A 21,398-nucleotide genomic window follows, 5' to 3' on the forward strand; every position below is an offset into this window, starting at 1 on the left:
CTCTTGTCCACAAGCGGTGCTCAAAAATGAGAAGCAGACCTAGGGTAGCATTAGTTGTGGTGTAACAGTTTTCAGCAATTGGCTCCAAAAAACCAGAGCCCCGTGTTTCTTTTTTCTTTTCTGTTCTTTCTTCCTTTTTTGAACCTCCAGGCACTGGAAAATTAAATTAAACTGTTATGGAAAACTGCTTTTTTCCACCTCCCTTACCTACAGATGGGTGCTGAAGGTGGCTGTGAAAGTGGATGTGAACACGATATGGCGCAGGGCGTGGCGAAAACAAAGAGAAAAAGGTTATTTCTTTTTGGTGGAGGATCGCGGCTCACTTAACTAAATTGACCATGTCTCATCCTTCAATAGGTGCTGTTTTAACAGGAACGAATGGAGCCACTTCCCCCGCCCTGGAATCCGTGGATTGGGAAAGGCCTCTCCTCACACGGCATTCCAACCGTAGGTGTGGAGGCCCAGCTAAAAGTGGGATCTTGATTTAGCGCATCAAAGCCAGATCTGTTCCAGACTAGGCTAAGATTTGCCAAAGTTCCTGTCCCTTTTTGTTCACATGACAATGGTTTCATTAAAAACTATTTCAGGACCTCCATGCGTTTGCATGCCTACAGGTCTGCAGGTTCCTTTTTGAAAGTGTTTACCCAACACTGTTGTCAACGTCTGTGCCTCTTATGGCAAAATTGTCAAAATGTTATTCCAAAGAAAGCCTTCAAAAAACACCAAGCAGGGAGAAAAAATAATAGCAATATTCCTTCCACCGAGTTGACATTTTCAATTGTCGAGCTCACCTTTAAAAGCACTGCAGTGGGGTTTTGGCGCTGCAATTTAGTCAGGGCATCAGAGCACTTCCCGTTTGATTTCACCCCAGCTTCTGTGATCTGTCAACCAGAAAAATGACCAGTGGCAACTTCAAAGGCCAGTTCACAGTGCCCAGGTCTGTCTGTACGCCACTACATTCTGCTGCTGGCCAGAAGGTGAAAGGATCTTTTATATGAAAATTGGCTTCATTAAAATAATTGAAATCATTTGATGAAGGGAAAATATGTTGATGAGCAGTGGTGTCTTCACCCCTCTATATTCGCAGCAGCCTTTTAATACAAGTTTATGAACTGGTCTCATGACTCACCAGCTACATAAATAAATTCAGAGCACGGAGAGATAAACACCTTGTTTCCCATCTGAGAGGGCAGAAAACAGAGTTTTGGAAACGGAGTTTGGAACACACATGATAATACATTAAATAAGTAACTAAGAGAGGGGCTAAATTAATTTGCTCTGTCCATCAGACGAGATCATAAGGGGACAAAATACAGTGGCGTTTGATAAACCCTTTCTGAAAATCTTCATATGACTCAAAATGTGATCAGAACTAAGCCATCAGAGTTGATTAAGAAAAGCTAATGGATAAAAAAAAAACAGTGTGCTTATGTCCTGTATTGGCCCAATGATCATTAAATAAAAATAAAATAAACATTAAATAAGTATAAAAAGTAAAAATGTAAGTAAAATGTCAAAGTGGTGTGAGCCTTATTAATAATATATAATTCCTAAAATCAAACATTTCTGTGAGGTGCTGATCAGTCCTTGCAACGGACCGAGCCTCGGGTTGCCGTCAAAATGTGGGTTTGGCCCAAAGGCTCAGACACAGAATGAGCACTCATAGATATACGTTTTAATACGTCTTCAATATCCAGGAGACCTGCTAAGCCTCTATATGGGCAGAGGACCACAATCGGCAGTCTCAAGAACAAACAAAACATGCTAAGCCTCTATATGAGCAGAGGACAATAATCAGCAGTTCCAATCTCCATAAGCAAAAAACCTGCCAAGCCTCAATCAGCAACAATCAGCAGTTCAGGGTCTACATAAATGCACCTACCTGACAAGACAAAAGACAAGACTAAACTTAACTCTCCGCTAGACAAAACAATCATCATATAAGAGGTGGCCAGCACCATTTCTAATAAAAAAGGGTAGACAAAAAAGTCAAACAATACACAATGACAAGACAGACCCTGAGACTTAAACAGTAATCTTCAGTGTGCTAAAACAAAGAAATAACTATGTAATAAATAATCACATTTTGCAGATAAGTAAAAAAAACAACACATTATCGAGGTGATTTGGCCCAGACCATTTCTAAGCCCTACAGCCATAACAGGGAATCAACAGTCCAATTAGACTGGGACCCAAAATAAATGTCCAGTGTTTCCGGCGGGCGCTCCTTTTTGTCGGACTGACCAGCTAGCGGAGGCCACAAACTCTCCAATGTGATGATGATGCATTTTCTTTTCCTCAGTGGCACACAGATGGGGCACTTAAATAAATGGTTTTAAACTTTGTTGAAGTTTGTGTATTCAGTTGTATGTTTGTTTGTGTGTGCAGGTGCAAAACTGTGTGTATGGTTGTGCTAGCGGTCGCAAACCTGGGGTAGAAGTGAGCCGTTCATGTGCATTCACACCACGACCGTCACAGTCCTGCACGGTAGGGAGGAATTCTGGCCCATTCCTGCACAAAAGAAGAACTTTAGTTTGGTGATGTTAGTAGGTTGTCTGGGAATTCCCCGCCACCTTCACTGCATTTCATTTGCTCAGTTAGTCTGGCGAACTACGCAATGGCGGTCCACGTAATTGGACACTCCTTTAACCAATTAGACCAACGATACAGGTGACGTACTTTGCATCCCGTTTTCAATTGCATTTGAGAGCGTTTAGATGCACACTATAAAAACAGATTATCATCGGGTTTTGTAGTTAGACTATCTGGTTATTCTAGTGCTCATGTAAACGGAATAAACTGATATTCGTTATAGGTTTTTGAAAAACCTGTTTAACACACCTATTTTGTTATGTAGTTGTGGTTAGTTTAAATCCGCCAATGGCGCGCCAGGTAGCCAATAGACAGCTTGTGATTGGCTCAAAGGATCCTTACAATTCCGTACTAACCTGGTATAGACACTTTACCAGACTGACTCTGAAGGCAAAATCAAATTGGCCAGAAGAAAAGGGGCGGGACTTCCCAGACAAGTTAGTAGGCCTAACTGATAGAAGAATTAATTCTGCACTGCGCCAGGAAATTCTGCAGCGGAATGTCAGGTCATCCATCTTTCAAGTGAAGATCAACAGAGGTGCTCTACGAGAAAGGTTACTTCAGAGGTACCTAACTTTAAAAATATAAGCAAGTTATAAGTAATAAGTCGTACCAAAGATTGATTAATGCACAGGAAAAGTCTGGACTACAGTGCAATGGAAATGAAGTGGTAGAACCTGAAGCCTTGAAGCGTCATGCAAGAAACCCCACTAGCGTTACAGTTGAAGCTCTTCTGTATGGAGGAACGGGCCAAAATTCTTCCCAACTGTTGTGCCGGACCGATGCAACACGACCGGAAGTGCTGTAGGGGTTCACAACATTTATTGGAAGGAGGAGATCACTTACTCTTTCACAATAAGGTCATTTTTTTGGATCATTTGGTCAATAAATGAATAAATAAGTATACCCCTTTCTTTAAATAAAGATTGCATCTGCCTCTCTTCATCAATTTTATAACTTAAATGAAGACTATGCAGATTTTCAGAAATCTGTAAGGGGTTCACAGACGTTCTAGCACCACTGAAGTCATTTTCTCAATACTTCCCTGCAATTGCATTCATCATAAGTGACTGGCGTAGACCAAGAGAATCCCAAATATCTCCGCTATTAAACACAACCCAGAGCTCCTCCAGTTCAATGAGTCTGATGCAAAGTAACTCTGACAGATGACCAGGGTCTGATGTTCTTTACTCATATTTTATGTACTGTCATAATGCTTGATGAATTGCTCCACCTAATACATCTCGTTCCAAGACAGACAAAGAGAGAGGAACCCGACTCAAAACTTCACCTTAGGTGGAGACAGATCAAAGGCGAAGGGGGACGGGGCGGGGTTGGACCCGCATTCAACATCTCATTTTAGCTGGGGCTTTTTTTGCCTTGCAAAAAAGGACTTGATGTTTGGAATGCAAAATTGTGGGTTAGTAACCAATTTGCAGCCTTTGGTTTGCACTGAAAATGCTTCCAGCAGAAAGTGAGTTGTTTAAAAATCACATTTCACAGAAAGGAACAAGAGAGAACAAGTGGGCCAAAAGATAGACTTCTTTGACACGTTGGCTGTGTGCTCTGAGCTGTCGAGGGTGAACTGGAAGTCAGGAAGGTGAAAACCGAATCTCTTATCTGGCCGACAATCAAACCCCATGAGGACTCCATAATTGCGTCTTTTGGTGCGGACGAGCTACGCAGACAGACTCTGGCCCAGACAGCCAGACACTTGGTGGAGGAAATGTGATGCCACTACTTTGGCATGGATGTCACGCAGAAAGAGATGGGGTATTATCCAAGGGGCAAAATATGTTCCTAGTGAAATAACCTGTGTATAGAAGCTCAGTTGTACTCTAGCTCAACATGTTACCAACCCAAGCCATCAGACTACAGATAACATTAAAGCATAGGTAAGTGAAAATTAAAGGTGCAGATTGTAGGATGCAATGGCATCTAGTGGTGAGGTTGCAGGTTGCAACAAAATGAATACCCCTCCCTCTATCCTTTCTTTCCAAGCCTGTTGGAGAATGTACGGTATCCATCAGGTGCCAGTAGCTACTTCCAAAATGATCATGATGAATGAATGCATCAAGTAGCCACAAGATGTCAAGTGATGAGGATAGATATTTAAAAATTGTATTTAGCCATTTAGTCTGCAATCAGCGATTTCCATCTGGGAAAAACCACACCAATATTTATCCTTGTTTTCTGCTGTTGCATGTCCTAGTTTTATTTTGCTTCATGTTTTCACTCTGATTTTTGTTGTGTCTAAATTATACTCATCATCCTCCATTCAAAATTTGGGTTCTCAAACTTCACAAAATGGTTAGCAAGCACCACAAACCACCATTTCTCCTCTTTCTTCTCTGGTCTTCCAACAAATGTGCCAGTGTTGTCCATTCTGGGCTACTATAACATAATAATAATAATAATAATAATAATAATATGGCCGTGCAACAAGATATTGAGGGCTCATTCTAAGCTAACTAAAACACAACACTTCATAGTTGCAAGTGATTACACACTAATAATTATAAATACTATACTCTGCTAATGTATCTCCGTCAATCTAATCTTTTAGAAAAATGTAATGTTTTGACTTGGATTTCTCCAAATCCCATGCACATAAGGTTTACACTAAAAGAAATAATTTATTCGGGACAAATAAATATGAATGTCTTAAGGCTCTCCAACCAGCTCATATTACTTGCCTGGGTTGTATCTGACCTGAGAAAGCCTTGCTAATGAAGGCACCACCTGGACTGTGCAACCTGAGTCAAGGCTTTCAGAGAGACAAGGAGTACTAGACAGACCTAAACCTTCTCTGTCTCCCACAAATTCACTTCACTCCGTACGAGCCATAGCCAAGGTTAGCCAACATCTAAGGCCAGGAGTCATCAATACTGCCCTAAAAACACACACACACACACACACACACACACACACACACACACACACAGACACACTGCACTGGAGGTCAGCGAAGCAACGTGAGCCCACAAGTTTGAGGTTGAACACAAAATGTAGTTCTTCGTGACCCTTGTGAAGTCATTGTGGTTTGCAATAAATTAGCTTCTCCTATGACACACTTGCCCAATACGGAGAACAGGGTATTCCTTTTGTTTCATGCCAAACTGTTTTAATTGACTCCCTCATGTTGTTAAATTGAATTCAGATTGAACCACCCATCACCGGGCATTCTGTAGTGCGACGCATAATTAATTAATAGAATGGTTTTGAACCATCTGAATGGGTGGGTTCTTGTTATAAATCTAATAAATTGGACCAAATAACCTTTCACTATGGTTAAATGAGAAGGATGGAAAGTCTCACCTTAGTCTCATGGTTATGCGATTTTTCCCTGCTATAGCCACCTATTGTGAGGTTATAACTGTCACTCGGTTGTACCAAATGTGGTACAACGTGCTTTAAAAAATAAATCATACTAAGGACATCTAATTAAACCCTCATGCCTGTTTTGTAAGTCATTTACCACACTTTCTATTTTAAGGATTGCTGCGGTTGTGAACAGACAGGGAGGGTGAAGAAAACGCGAAAGTATGCAGACACATTGTTAGCGAGCAATACAGAATGTTTTGAAGCCGATCATTTGTTCCTTCAAACTAAAATATAGAAGAAAAAAAGCCTTGCTTCAGAGCTGTAGCTCAACGAGACCCTGTGGACCGATTATTTCTAAACGCCACGCAGATCACTGCGCTTTGAGGACGGTTCTGGCAATATGCTCCTGCGGTCATGGCGAAATTGTCGGTTTTGGAATTTTAAAAGTAAAACCAGTGTCCAAATACCACATCTACCCCAGCACGAAACCTAAAAGGGAGCATGAATAAAAGTGCGGAAGATCTGAAACATAAGTAGGCTACACTGATCCTGAGATTAAAAGGAATTCGCTTTCAAATTCAATTTTGTTCACCTCAGATACACACTTCCATAAGCAGGAAGGATAACAAAAAACGTTCTGAATAACAATGACTGGCACTGTTGGATTGACAGTGCATAGTTTATTTCACCAAGTCTTTGATCAACAAGATTGAATTCGGCTGCTTGATTCAATGCCAAAAACGTATTCAGATCAAAACGAATAAAAGGCAGTGTCATCTGTGTGTAGACTTTAGACTGTTTGGACAGTTCCTGATCTGCAGTTGTCAAATATAAAGAATATATATATATATGAATGTCAAGCTACCGCGCAACATCTCAATCCCCAAATATTATTTCAGGGGAGTATTTTGGCATTGATAGATCTGTGTACTTCCAGAGAATTGCGATGGGAATCTACACCGTGGTGCCCAGGCACTTAATGCTACATGTGTTTTATTCTCAAAGGGATTTTTTTGTGGTGGCACTCCCAATCAGTGTGATGTTCCTCCAGTAACTGTTCGCATAAGGGGTCAGGGCACGTCTGGTTTTCATATCGGAGGCTAACACAGCCTTCTCATGCCATCCTAACAGGGCCTTCCTTTCCATGCTAAGCTATGAAAACATACAGTCATGTCTCAGACATAAGAGTTTCCCTTTTCAGGAAATATGAAATCCTAATGCTGCTTATTTAAAAATAACAATGAAAAACACTAAAGCTTCGAGACATGAAGAATAACACTAACCTGTGAAATGCCAAAACAGCTGGCAATATCACAGCTTCCATAGAAATCGTATTCTTTGATATGGTACAGTGTGCAGTTTCTTTGACTGAAGTGAACAGAGGGAAGCCACTGACAGCCTGTGTCAGTGGCCTTTGCCACACTGAAGGCATTATCTCCGGTATGGTCATGTTGCAGTTCAGCCATACGTTCCCATAAGTAATAGCAGACAGTCTGTCACCGTAACAAAGTCAAACTTTTCAGGGTTGGAATTAAACTCACTTCAGATGTCCCCCATAGAGTACAGTAGTAACCCACCCCCGCCCCCACAACCCCACCTCAAACTCAATCTTCTCTCTCCTCCCAACCCCCCCCCCCCCCTCCCCATTGCCTTTCATTGTCATGTCTCCAGGCAGGGGGGGCATTGTCAAAGCCTTTTGCCCACCCTCCCTAGGTCCCCATGAGGCAGACAAATGGCCATAATAGCTCAGGATTTATGCCCAATTTGTCTGGAGGCAGTCAGAAGCCATCGGATTCGTATTACATAAAAGTAGCTCATGTAGCACAGTGACAAATTCGAGACGATGGTTTTGGTCTCACCCTCCGCAAGAGCAGGCAGCTTTATCTTTATTTGGACTGAGGAGGAGGAGGAGGAGGGGGGAGGGGAAGAAAGAAAAACATAAATATAAAACATAAAACATCGGCGCTGGCACAAGCCATTTGTAAACTTCCCAGGTCATCAATCAAACACTATCAAACCATGGATGCCCAAAGATAGCATCTGAGCCACACAATTAGAGAGAACAAAGGTCCGCATTGTTGAACATATGACATCATCATATGATAGCAATTATCCCCCAATATGTGATGCGGTGAGAACAAATTTTCTGTATTATGGGAACGTGTCCCTGATTAAAAATGTTAGATCATCGCAAATACTCCTTTGGATATTTACAGAGCTAACCAAACTCACTATGTGCCTAGATTGCAAGAAATCATTTTAACAGAAACCAATTATACATCCTTAAATAACTACCTCAAGTGGGCTAAAAGCCAGAATCTGAGATTTCCACCAGCTCAGGCTCATTCTAACTTGCTTTTGAAATGGCGTTTCATATTTAGTAGGTTCAGTCCTCAGGCACTTTCATTCAGTTTAACATTAACAAGAGACCATCACTCCTTGAGCAGGTCAGTCCATACGGCATGAAAACACTTCTGCACCCTTCACACGATTTTATCCCAAGTAAGAGAAACAGGAAAAACGAATTTTATCCGTGCGTGTTCCGTGGGAATGGATCCCATGGCTTTAGAGTTGCTGGTGTGGACACACACACTTGGAAGAAGTTCCCAGTTTATCCCCATAGAAAAGCCCTATGCCGAACTCTTGATTGTTCCTCAAGGGTTCCTCGACAGCCGAGAATTTTAAGAGTTTCATAAAGAATAATTTTACCACACAGTACAGAGAACAACATTTAGAGGTTCTTCTACAAAGAAGACTAGCAACAGACACATCAGTCACACAGACACAAACACAACTACCAGTCTTACAGGTCCAACATCATTAGTGACACAACTGTGCCTGTTTGAATGAAGAAGGGCAGCTATACACCATGTTTCCTGAATGTATGCTAGGAGCCAGCAGCACTGCTGAAGCATAAAGTCAGAACGCCATTTTACAGCCCATCCGTACAAGCACTTCTAGACAGAGCCCTTTATGAGGTCACATGGAGCTCCACTATAAAGATGGTTCTTTTAACATAAAGGCTGTGGATTAAGCTGTTAGGTTCTTATGACATACTGGTGTACCTGTACATACCTGCACTGTGTGATTAAATGGTAAATGGACTGCATTTATACTCATTAGAGCACTCAAGGCGTCTTACAGGTTAATGCCTCAGACATCTCCTCATTCACACACCAATGGCTAAACAAGATGCTCAACCCAATCGTTGTCTAGTTAGTGAATTGGTACATCTCTTCGAAAACCTAGTTTGTTTTAACTGGTGGTACCACCACGGCATTTTAACAAAGCTTTCTCTCTCATTCAGACATTCAAGATGTGGAAGTGGACCATGTCAAGACATAGGAACTCAAATATTTTTATAAAAACTTTAAATGAACAACATAAGTTAGATCTTTCCAGCGATCAAGTTCTTGGTACTAAGCAGAACTGTGTGTTTGCTGTAGAACATAAACCACACGCATCAGGCAGCACAAAAACATCCAAGCCCCAACCAACACACACATACACACACACATTCAACTAAACATGCTAAATCACAACCTCATTCAGTATGTTAACTGAGGATGCCTCCAACACGGCATACTTCTCATTACTATGAATTCATCCTTGTTGTGACATGTTTTTGACACCCATGCACCGACCCATGAAATCGGAACCAGTGTTGTAAATCTCCTTGTTTTCATACACACGGATTTAAAACACTCACGAATGAAAAGGCTTTGCTGTCACAGAAATAAATCTCAGTGTGGTGCACAATTGACTGCATGAATTGGGACATTTGGTTGCATGCATGTAATTTGCTTGTTTGCAACCCAGGAAATATAGAAAATTGTACCCATATTACGGGTTATGAGGTGCCCTGTCTTGGAGCGAGCGAGAGAAGGCAGAGCAATGTGGGATGTATTAGGACACATTAGGCTTGAGGACTGTGGCATATTACCACCATGTCCATTAGTCACTAGCGAGCACATCCTTTAGATTTTACACAAACTTCGGGCAAGCTTCCATCAAAGGGCCTCACATGAGGAGCGCAGTAAAACTGGATTTCCACTTCACAAACAAGACATTATGGCAGGATGCAGATTCTGCCAATGTGAGTGTGAGAGAATGCCATGTGTTCAATTACGCTAACTTCTCAATGATTCCGTTGCATAAAGATCCATTTAAGCTTTTAAACACAGCTAGTCATCTTTAACTTTGGATCTACTTTTGCTAACAGGATTAAGATTTGAAGTGTCATCTTTGAACGAAAGGTCTTATTAAAAGATTTAAGTGTCATCTTTGAACAGAAGGTATTTTTTTGGGGGAAAAAAGGACTTGGAGCAAACATACACAAAAAGTACAACTAGAATGTGGCAAATATTTTAAACAAGCACAGCTACGCTTCATACACAGCACTGAACATGCTTTTTTTTATAACTAGCTAAAACACGTTTTAACAGTTAACGATACAAACAGGTCCGATTTGCAGGATCCGTGCTTGGAGCATCTTAATGCCACACAGGACTGTTGGTCGAAGCCTCCTGCAGAAGGTGCAATACTTTTTTTACCTGACGCCACACACCCTTGTGTATGATTTAGAAGCCAACAGGGAGCCAAGTTTAGCTCAAAGATTTACAATCCTGCAATACCAAGATAAGCTAGGATGAATGTGGTCAAGGCAGGAAACTACCTTCTGAGCAGAGTCTGGGAAGTGTAATACTGCTGCAACACACACACACACACACATTTTTGGACTTGGCTGAAGAACTCGCCCTTCTAATCTTGGATAAGTGTGTGTGAGTGATAGCAGGGGATTGAGAATGCCAGCATTGTTCTGCAACAGCAGAACTTATGTTATTTTTACGAGCGCGCCTTGAGGGAAGATTCATTATCATGACATTAGTCATAAATTGTCCATCAGTGGTGCAAAAGAGCCACGGCCACTAACACGATCTTGCTGACCAAGAAACTTGACCGTCCTTTTTGTGAGACACTCCCATGATCCCTCATCCCTAAGTGCAACCCTAAAGTGCACAGACCTGGCAACGATCACGGTGTCCTCAAAAGCCTCCTGCCTGAGGTGGCGTCCAAGGCCAATAATGCTAAGAGCAGAAGCTGCAGAGGTGAACACAAGTTTGAGCTGCATAATAAACAAGTGATGTCAGAGGCTCACACATGCTGGCCTGTGTGTGAGTGTGTGTGTGTGGCCCCATGCTGCTTTTATATGGGCCTACATGCTGTAATCGTGTTCTCTTTGCTTTGTGCCGGCTTCCAAGCGTCTGCTGCTGCTTTTACTGTGGCATTCTGGTTTAGGCCTTTAAAAAGCAGAGGGGAGCCAGGGTTGGAAACGCCACAAGGAGCCACACGTAGCACAGAGCAGCACAGCACAGATTCCCCCCAGATGCCCAAGGTGAGGAGATACTCGAGGAACTAAGAAGGGATTTTGTTTCCCGGCTGATATACACGTCAAGTATAGGTCAGCAAACCTGAGCAAAACAATCTGCTATTCCACCGCTCAGCAGTGATGGCTGGTCCACCCGGAAAAAATAAAAGAAAACTGCGCAGCATAACAACTTAGAGAGTTGGATGTTAAAACGCATATGTTGGTTATTGATGCATACCATCTTATAGGTATAGGTAGGCATCAAGGGGTCAGATGGCTTCATACTTTGGTTTATCACTCTCATCAAAATGTAGGCTATGCGAGCAAATGTCTTTCCCCCACTTACAGCTCCAAGAGGATGACAAGAGCATCCAGGCTGATGGGCTGAAGGAAAAGGACTTTAAAAACATGACGATTCAGCCCACCTGTTATTGTGGTTACGAAAGACGAGCGAGAGGAAAAGAACAAAGCAGTGGTCCGACAGCTTTCTTTTAAAAGGCTGGTGTTAAGTCAAGATACTACCGGCCATCTGAAAAGATCATTTCTCTCCCTCCTCACTGGGAGAATTTATGACCTCTGTGACAATGCCCACACTGTTTAATAAGGCCTGTTGGAAACATCTGGATTCTCTGGCAAAACGAGAGAGAAAAAAAAACAAGAACAAAAAAAGGAACCCGTATGCAAATGTCAAAGGAGAGCTGCCTTTACACACTTTAGCGCAATTGGTGATCATTACAGGCAATTATTTTTCAAAATGAGAGATTAATTATGATTCGAGCATAAATGTTTGATTTGGTGAAAGGCTATGTTCCTATGTCTTCTTGGGTCTGCGCTCCCTCAGAATGCTTTGAAGTGCCAGAGATCCTGGTCTTGGGGAGGATATTTATACGGTGTAATCTCTGCTTTCATTCCGCAATCCATATGCATTATTTACATTATGTAAGACCACGCTGCACGTTCAAAGTCAACGGGGAACTCACTTTCTCCCTAGTTCCAGATGGATGTCATCGACAGCATCTACACACACACACACACACACACACACACACACACACACACACACACACACACACACACACACACACACACACACACACACACACACACACAGTGTTCTTCAACCCTCCTGGATCCCAATAGCAACCCTTTGGGAAACACAGCTTACAAGGAACTGCTCCAGGACATTCAGGCCAGTGGTGCTGCCATGCTTTGATCATGTTATGAGGAAAAGCACAGCATCCAGTATTGTTTCAGCCAACACTATAACTTATGCCCATTAAGGTTTAACTGAGTTTGAATTAAAGGGTGCTACTGTGTCTGAAAACACTCCGCAAGGCCATTTTGTCCAGAGCTCATTCCTTTTCAAAACAAGAAAGTGCTGCAGTGATAGCTGGCGAGGAAATTCAAGAGGATGGGTGACCCCTCTGTGGTAGTCCGCACATGTGGTGCGTAAAGGAAAACAAATGGACAAGGCCTGATCACAAGGCCTGACTTCGCCATAACTGTCCTCAATTTACTTTCATTCCTGCTTGTTGGAGCACGACCGTCCTAGCAGCAGGCCTTCATTATATCAAGTCAAACAAATAGAGCTGAAGTTTTCAACCTTCCTGATTAAATCCTCCGCATTTAGAACACCCAGGACATGGACAAAGCTCTCCTAGGATTTTCAGTGTTAATTCTTACCTTATCAGGACGTGCGAACCATGACAGTTTCCCCAAAGCAAGAGAAAAACTCAGAAAATGGGACCCACCTGTTCATACGTTTTCCTTTTTTTGACGCTCTCAGGTCCCTCTGATGGGTAAAAGGCCCAAAATTCAGATATCCCCATGCATAATTGGTGTGTAAGGGGGAACAGGCGCTTGAGTTTTCACTTTGAAGTGTTTATTTTCGTAGCCTTGGGATACAAAGGGCTGGCTAGTAAAAAGGGCCGTTTGGGGCAGAGACACCAGGATTAACACGTGGAAGTGGAATAGGCAGGCAGCTGGTTGTGTGCGAGCGAGCGCGCTAGCTCACAAATGCCACCACTTACATCAAGCACTGGGCCTGGGACTTTCAACCAAGATGCCTATTAGCGCATTTCATCTGCTTGAGCCATGGCATTAAAAAAATGGGCAATGTCTTTGGAAGCTTCAATGCCGACAGATCATTAAAGAAAAATCAATGCATATGGTTTACTGGCATGGTGTATCTTCTGAGTTACACAGCACAACTAAAGAGCACAGGGAGTAGGGAAATTAACTACGTAACCCCCCCCCCCTCCAAAGCTGACGTGCTGCCTAAATCGAAACAGCCAGATTGCAAAGCTGATGGATTTGGAGGCACGACAAGCTGCTTGTTTGACATTTCAGCACAAGGTGTTGAAATAACAGCCCATAACTTCCACGTCGTACTGACATGATATTTCATGACCTCACTGCCACAGAGGCCCCCGTCCGCAATGACACCACACCACGCATGCCAAGATCAAATGTTATTTCTGCCTTCATACGCAACCCATTAAAGTCCCGAAACACCTGGAATGATAAGTTCTAATGGAGCTTTTGGGTATTTACATACCTGCCTTATCGTTTATTTGTGTTTCTTGGTTGGGAGGAGTAAGCAGTGCTGACAGACACTAAGTGAGCCCCCAGGCCAGAGGTGGCATTATATGGAGTGAAACAGTCAAGGGCCACATGCCTCCTGAATCGTACAGCCTGTTGAAAATTACACCTGTGTACACAGAGCCTTATTTTTGGTAGACCTTGTTAAATTTGAGAGCTTGTACGCTCCAGATTTTTCCACAAATCATAAATCCAGCCCGGCGCAGGTCTGTGTGTGTGATGCAGTGCACAGGACCAGGTACAACACCGCGTCTGGATAAAGATCAACATCAGCACTTTTCGTCCTGGTTCAACACGTCCTCACTCACTTACTCTCTCTCTGGGCTCTACACACACATGTGCACGCACGCATGCACGCACCCTTTCCATCTTATGCTTACTCACCTCCTCACTCTTTCTCCCTAGAAACCTTTTTCTGCCCCTCATTCCTCTCCCCATTCAGCTCTCTGCATCTTTCCTGCCTCCTCTCTCTCTCTCTCTCACACACACACACACACACACACACACACACACACACACACACACACACACACACACACACACACACACAGCCCTCTTTCTATCCCTCTTTCTCTTTGCCAGTCCATTTGCCGCACCCCCCAGCCCTTGCTTCCCTCCCTCCCTCCCTCTTTCTCAGTGTCTCAAACACACAGGTATCTCCGTTCTGTGCTTTTCTCCTCTCCACTCTTCTCCTGTCTTCTCCTCTGCGCTACTCTAATATGCAGACACTGGGAAATCTACGTTTAGGACCGCGAGGACACATTTGCTGAACTTGCTCATTAAAGCACAGGATTAGAATCAGGGACTGCACCTTCCAGACACAGAGAAGGCCTAGCCCAGCCTGCCAGTCACCCATTCAGGTGTGTACATCTCTCTAGCCTTTCTTTTCTCTTTTCTCCAGATGTCTGCTCTATCTGATTCCCTCGTTCACTCGCTCTAGCCACAAGGGCTCTGGCTCGCTGTGTCTGCCCCTCCTCCTCCCCCCAACCGCTCAGCTCCAAGCAAGCCATTGTCAACCCCGCCGCTCCCAAAGGCCTGCTGATACGAGCACTTACCCTGCAACTCTATATTTTGCTTAGGAAATGACTCATACATTTCGGGAGGGGGTGCTCCTCTGCTGGCCTGGGGAGAGTGCACACACACACACACACTCACTGATGGTCAGGGAGGAATGCCGTCGCAGCAGGGCACGGGGCTATGGGCAGACACACCCCGACACAGTTGCCGCTGGTTATGTCAATGGATTCCTTTGGTCCCTCCTTTTGAACTTAAAGTGCACCACACATGTGCCCGGTCTCATTTCTCCCCGTCTTTACACGATAGGTTCTTCTTTTCTCCACGTACCGTTTCACAATGTGGGATATGATTTGTTGTGATCTAACTTCCATTAGGGCTGTGTGACTGTGAAGCGCGGGGCAAATGGCTGTGTTTGACGTCTCTGAGAAGAATCCAGGCAAGCTGTTGAACGGAAGGATGAGAGGAAATGGTCTGGTCCAACTGTTCTATCAATGGGAGACATAGCAGTCCCTGACAGACTAATAAAAAAAAAAGATTCTGGGTAGAATGTGCATCTGTTTCTTGGCACATTTTATCGAGATAAGCTTCATCACTTCCTTGCCAGAGACAGTAGACGTACATTTCAACAGAACTTCAGCCTTGACCCATACACAGATTACAAAGACAGATGTAGTTATCCATTTAAAAAAAGACCATGGTGGGCTTATCTTATTTGTCAACCAAAGGCACAGAGTATTCCTGTAGGACGTTTACAAATGATAAGAGCCGTGGTGCGATGGGCACGGGCACTGCATCAAAGACTGGATACATTTCCAACATTCTTCAGTCTCCCTAGCATTGTAAACATGAGGGCATTATTTTGCCCTGGGGTGCGCTGGTGCGTGCCGAAAGTCATTCCCCAGTGCAACATTGGTGGCTCCCATCACCAAAAGCTTTTTGGTCTTTCTCCCTTACTCAACCCCTGGCTGGTTGGCAGAGCAACACGTCACTGGCATAAAACTAACATCTAAAGCCCTTATTAGCACAGCAAATTACATCCTGCTTACGCAATCACAAGTGAGTAACAATAAGCAACTTGGGACATAGTCATTGCGAGATACTGAGGTCATCAAAGAACATCATGCCCCAGGGCATGGTCATGTTATTTCCCGAAAGGATGACAAGGCACACAGAAATGACCAAATGCACCCACCCCCCACCCACCCCCTCTGCCTGGGCTGGATGTGCTTTAGAGTGTGCCTCTCCTGTGACGAGCTCGGGGATAAAATAAACTGGAGCTGCAGGAGGTGTCGGCCAGCCATGGACTCCATAGTCCCAGACCCTGGCCCTCTCCAGCCCTCTTTCCCAGCACAGGGCCGCCTGGCTGGACGGATGGCAGGCTTTTGGCGGGGCTGCCGCGTTAGCAACGTCCACTGTTTGGTGTTTATTATGGGGCTGCTGCCACTCTCTCGGCCCACTGTGATGAGGGAGGCGTGGGCTCCAGCGCTTGCGGTGGACCTCGCTCGCGCCCAGTCATCCCACGCCTTGGCTTGCTATTGTGCAAGATGGAGAAGTCAGACCAAAATGTGCTCCGTCACACAAGTGATTTGTCAAGGTTATGACACAGAGCAAGCGTAATATCAACACAGAAGAGAAAGCTGGTTGGCTTCACGCCGACCTATTTGGATCTGAAGTTCTTCACTTCATTTTACAACCCCACACCCTGGCCACATACACCACACTCACCATTCTAACGTGTTAAAGTGCTTTAAAACCCTTTTTGTCAAAATGTAAACTATTCAACACACCTGTCACAACAGCTCAAGGAAAGCAGAGATATAATCTCTCTTTGTTAGCGCGGAGTGCTAACAAGCTAATAAATGTCCATTCCATTATGGGTTTGAATGCATTGGAGTTCGTTAAACACAAAAGCCTGTGAGAAAAGACTCACCATAAATTAAAACATCTGCTGAACTTATCAGGATTTCAGCAAGATGCAGCAAGATGCAAGCATGTCCTGCCGGCACCATTGCCATCATCTGGGAGAGGTGTGTAGGAGGCAAATGGACAAACTCAGGCAGACACCCCTCTGTCCTAAACCACACCCCCCCCCCCCCCCCTTCCCCAGCCCCCTTCTGGAAGCCTCTGGTGTTCACCTCTATCCTGTAGATCACTTGGATAAAGCATTGAGGCAGTCCATAATCATGACCATGGGAGGCTTCCATACTCCAAACCCTTCTTAAATCAGATCTCTGAAAGCTCCTTCTCCCAAACAATCAAGTAGTGAGGTGACAAAGTGGGACAAGGAGTGTAACTGTGTAACTGGTCATTAAATACAATTACTGTAATAAAATGTCTAACATTTTACTGGTCAGCTTTTAGCACTGGTCAGCTGTTATCTAAGTGTATACTTAAAGTATACACGTCCATGAAAGTGTGTACACCGTGCTTCTAAGTGGAAGAATCAGTGGAACTCTAGTCAGAAATGCATGACCTGCCACTTAAAATGCATCCTGCTGCGAGATTAACAGTCTGTATATTCACTGGGGTAGTACTTAATTTTTATGTTGGTACAAGTGTAGACCATATAGATCTCTTTGTTTTAATATTTGTGTAATATCTAAACATATACATGGTAATAAAAAAACATTACCCCACTCTAAGAAGGGAGTCATTTTTAAAGTCGGTCATAACGTGTAAAAAATTCAGACGGTACCCAAACAAACTTTCTTCAGTTAATTTTTCTCCAGTATCATTTTTCATTTTAGCCTTCAGAAGGGTTGAAGGAGTCCATGCGGTACAAAGAGATTCCAGTTGAGAGGAGAATTTCGGTTTATGCCCGCCCTCCCTCAGGATTCATGCGGAATACCAACAGTTTATTTTAAGGAGGTTCCCTGGAGAAACGTTCTGACCCGCCACTCGAGGCAACCCTGTTTTATGGGCACTTAAATGTAGTTTATCAAAAAACAAACATCTGATTTAGGTGAAGGCATGTGCATGCTGCGTCTGAGCAGGTAAATCAGCCTGACAAGGGGCGTCGTGAGCCTCAATTTGTGAATTTTACGACGAAGAAAAACAAAATTCCAAATTAACACTGAACACCTTTCAGTGTCAAGTAGTTCCCCTTAAAATATTTCCAGTCGGACTCCCTGAAGAGAAATTAAAAGTGTCTAATCTCCTCAAAGAGAGGTCATTACGAAATAAATTAAGTTCCCCTTTTCCCCCCCCCCCCATTCAATAAAATAGAAAACATGGAACATTTTAGTTTTAACATTGTTGTGCAAAGTCCAACCAGGCAATGAAAGGAGGGGATTGTTTATGCAAACCCTCAGGTGTGAAGTGTGGCTTTTACAGTGTACAGCCCCGTCTGTGTACTGTCTGCCTGTCTGCCTGTCTGTGTGTGTTATGGTAGAGCGAGCACTCTGGCTGGACGAGGCTGTAAAGCTTCACTTCCTGTCGACGACGGGCCCCCGTATTCTGATAATTGAAGCGATTTTCTTGCACACAGAAGGCGGGTCGAGGGTTAACAGCAGCTGTTGCTCACCTGTATCTGAACTCGCCTAACTAAGGGCCACTTCCACTTTCATATGCACACAAAGGACAGAAGGGGGGCCCTGGCAATTATCCAGGCAAATTAGCATTTTAGAGCCAGCAGCCAGGCCCTGGCGGTTCTAAAAGTAGTTTAAAACAGGTAGAGGGGCGGGAGTACAGGAAGGAAAGAAGAGGGGCAATGGGACTCGGAGTAGCTTCCAGTAGTCATTTATAACCATCATTGACCTGGCTGAGACAAAGTTTGCATGGAGCCGCGAGAACCTGTGGACAACTGCAAACCATTATGTTGCAACGACATGCCGTTGACATAAACTTAACCACTATAATTAGCAAGACAATCAGCAGCTTCAAGTGCACTGACGCAGCCATTACATTCTAGTTGTGGTTAGTGTTGTAACATTGAGTCAAGAAATCAGCGTTTTTGTTTCAGATAATGCAGATTTTTTTTGCAGAAAATGACAAATCTTGTCAAAGAAACAGTTTGTTGACTCACTTTACTGCTTCTTTACACCTTAACAGGTATTTTGAATGTAAAAGGTCAAGGTTTAACTAAGACAGAAGGATCCTTATATGCTGAACTCGGATGAATTTTCGGATGAATTTCACGGAAACAACGGTCGTAGGCAACGTCCTCTGTAAACACCTCTGCCTCCTAATCACACTCAACAGAGAGCAACTGTTCGCTTTACACCTTAACAGAGGTGATCAGAACAGATATCCCCACTACTGAATGGACCAAGTAGTGAGGTGGCAGCAGTTAACAGATCCATGTTAAGCATTAGAGGGTTTTAGAGGGTAATGTGATTGAGAACTTTTGCCTTTGTTTTGGTTTTATAGAGGGAGATAATGATTATTCAGTGACAATGGGGCATTTGCCACAGCGAACGGCATCAAACAACCCAACATTACCATATGGCCCAGATGTACATTACAAGACTGTCAGAGGAGAACTACAAGGTAGTCTGGTGTAAGTTGGAACGACTGGTGTGTTTAGTGTGCAAATGTGGTGTTGTGGTCCGAGTGGTGGTGGTCCAAATTCAGACAGAAAACAGCAAAGGCTTGAGATGCTTTTGTAGGGCTGTGCTAGCGTCACACCATGACAGCCAGCTTTGCTTCTCACTGAAATCCAACACCAAAAATTCACCAACTTGTCCACAGATGTACACTCTGGTCACCACGCATTGAAGTCATGTCTAACCCCATTAGACGATCATATGATAGAAATGCCCTGTGAATGTGAGGGTAAATACTAGCACCTCTTTTTTTCACTACTTTGGCCATTCTTTATTTACATAATACTCTATAAAGGTGCCATCTGTTATTCTAATCCAATACACTTTATGTCAAATTCAGCAAATTGCTCCTCACAGTCCTCTCGCTGTCCATTCTGCGTGTAGACTAAAAACATCTCTGGTGTTCATACACAGTCCTAGGGTTCTCCAGAACGTCCTTAGCTAAGTAAACCTTCTGTAAGAGATACTATTGTAAGGGTTGGTTAAACCTATGTGAATAGCAACAATCGATGCCAGAAACATGGATTCAGCCTCCTAAAGTGTACACAGGAGGTTTATTTTAGGGGAACTCTAAAGAGATAATTTGGGAAACACGTGTAGAAAAGCAAATGACCTTAGTAAGGTATACCTTACTAATGTTGTTTACCTTTCAAGTCTCTGTAAAATGCTAAGAGACATCATTATCAGCAAACCAAGTCCAGCTCTGTAAATGAGAAACAAACAGAACAGCTCGAGCCAAGCCATAGACAATTCCAGCCAATCAAGTCAGAGCACGTAAGGGAAAAGTGTAATTTGATTGGCTGAGGAGCTCAAATTTCAGCAACCTTTCGCCAAATCACAGACTCTAACTTTAAGGCGGGTATCGCTGCTATGGATAATTTTCAGTGGCCGATATTACACACACTTCATGCCCAAGAAAACAAAAAGACACTATTTTTCCAGGTGCCAATGAGCTCAGTCTGTGTGCAATAAAAACCCAGTAACCCAGGGTCAACAGATTGTCAGTAATGAAACCATAACTCCATAACTCTCCAAATATTTAGATATTTCACAGCTTGTTTCCCTCACCCACCCACCCACCCCTTCTTGGACTGGAATGACGTCATCCTGCGGAGGTGTCTAACTGACCTTCCCAAAAGGACTGGCAATTGGTGGAGCATCTCTTCGCCCTCTGATCTATTGCCACAACATTTACCAGCCCCCATCATTTCCTAATAATAGATTGTTTGAGAGTAATTTCCCCGAAAGGACCAGACCACAGTCTAAACAGTCATCATCACTTCAAGATGAGCCAGTGCTTGTCTGTAATGAGAAGACGGAGATTGTTTTATTCCAGTTTTTTCTATTCCTTTGGGTTGCCTTGTAGGGGAATAGTTTTAAATATGTGTTTCCTGTTGCCATTGAGATGAACCTGTGAGTGTGCGTGGCCCAGATTTGTAAAAATAGCCAAATCCACTCAGTTTGGCTCTGCGCCCTGCAAGCTTCCTCTCCAGAGAGCTGTGATGATGAATAATAGACATTGCATACCAGCTGAGAGATCGACTAGATAGGGCCCTGTGTCCTCATCATCTCCAGCGTCTCTGCTCAATGCTGGACAGACTCTCAGATAGCCTGACTGAACATGCTCTCTCCCTCTCGCTCTCTCTCACACACAGACACACAGACAGACACACACACACACATCTCTTCCTCCACCCTACATCTGTGTCCCCTCTTTCATCACTCACTTTCAGTTGCGTCACAAACGGGATCTCCCCATCTGCTCATCAACATACATGCGTACACACAAACATACTTCACACAAACACACTTATTCTCGCCCATCATGCTTACAAATTGGCCCGCACCACACACTGATGACATCCTCCCAGTTTGCTCTGCACCTGCCTTCTCAGGAAATGCAGGGGCGTCTTGACTTACTTTAGTTCACCCAGCCAAAAATGTACTTATCA

Source organism: Sprattus sprattus (assembly GCF_963457725.1).
Source record: "Sprattus sprattus genome assembly, chromosome: 17".
Lineage (NCBI taxonomy): Eukaryota > Metazoa > Chordata > Actinopteri > Clupeiformes > Clupeidae > Sprattus > Sprattus sprattus.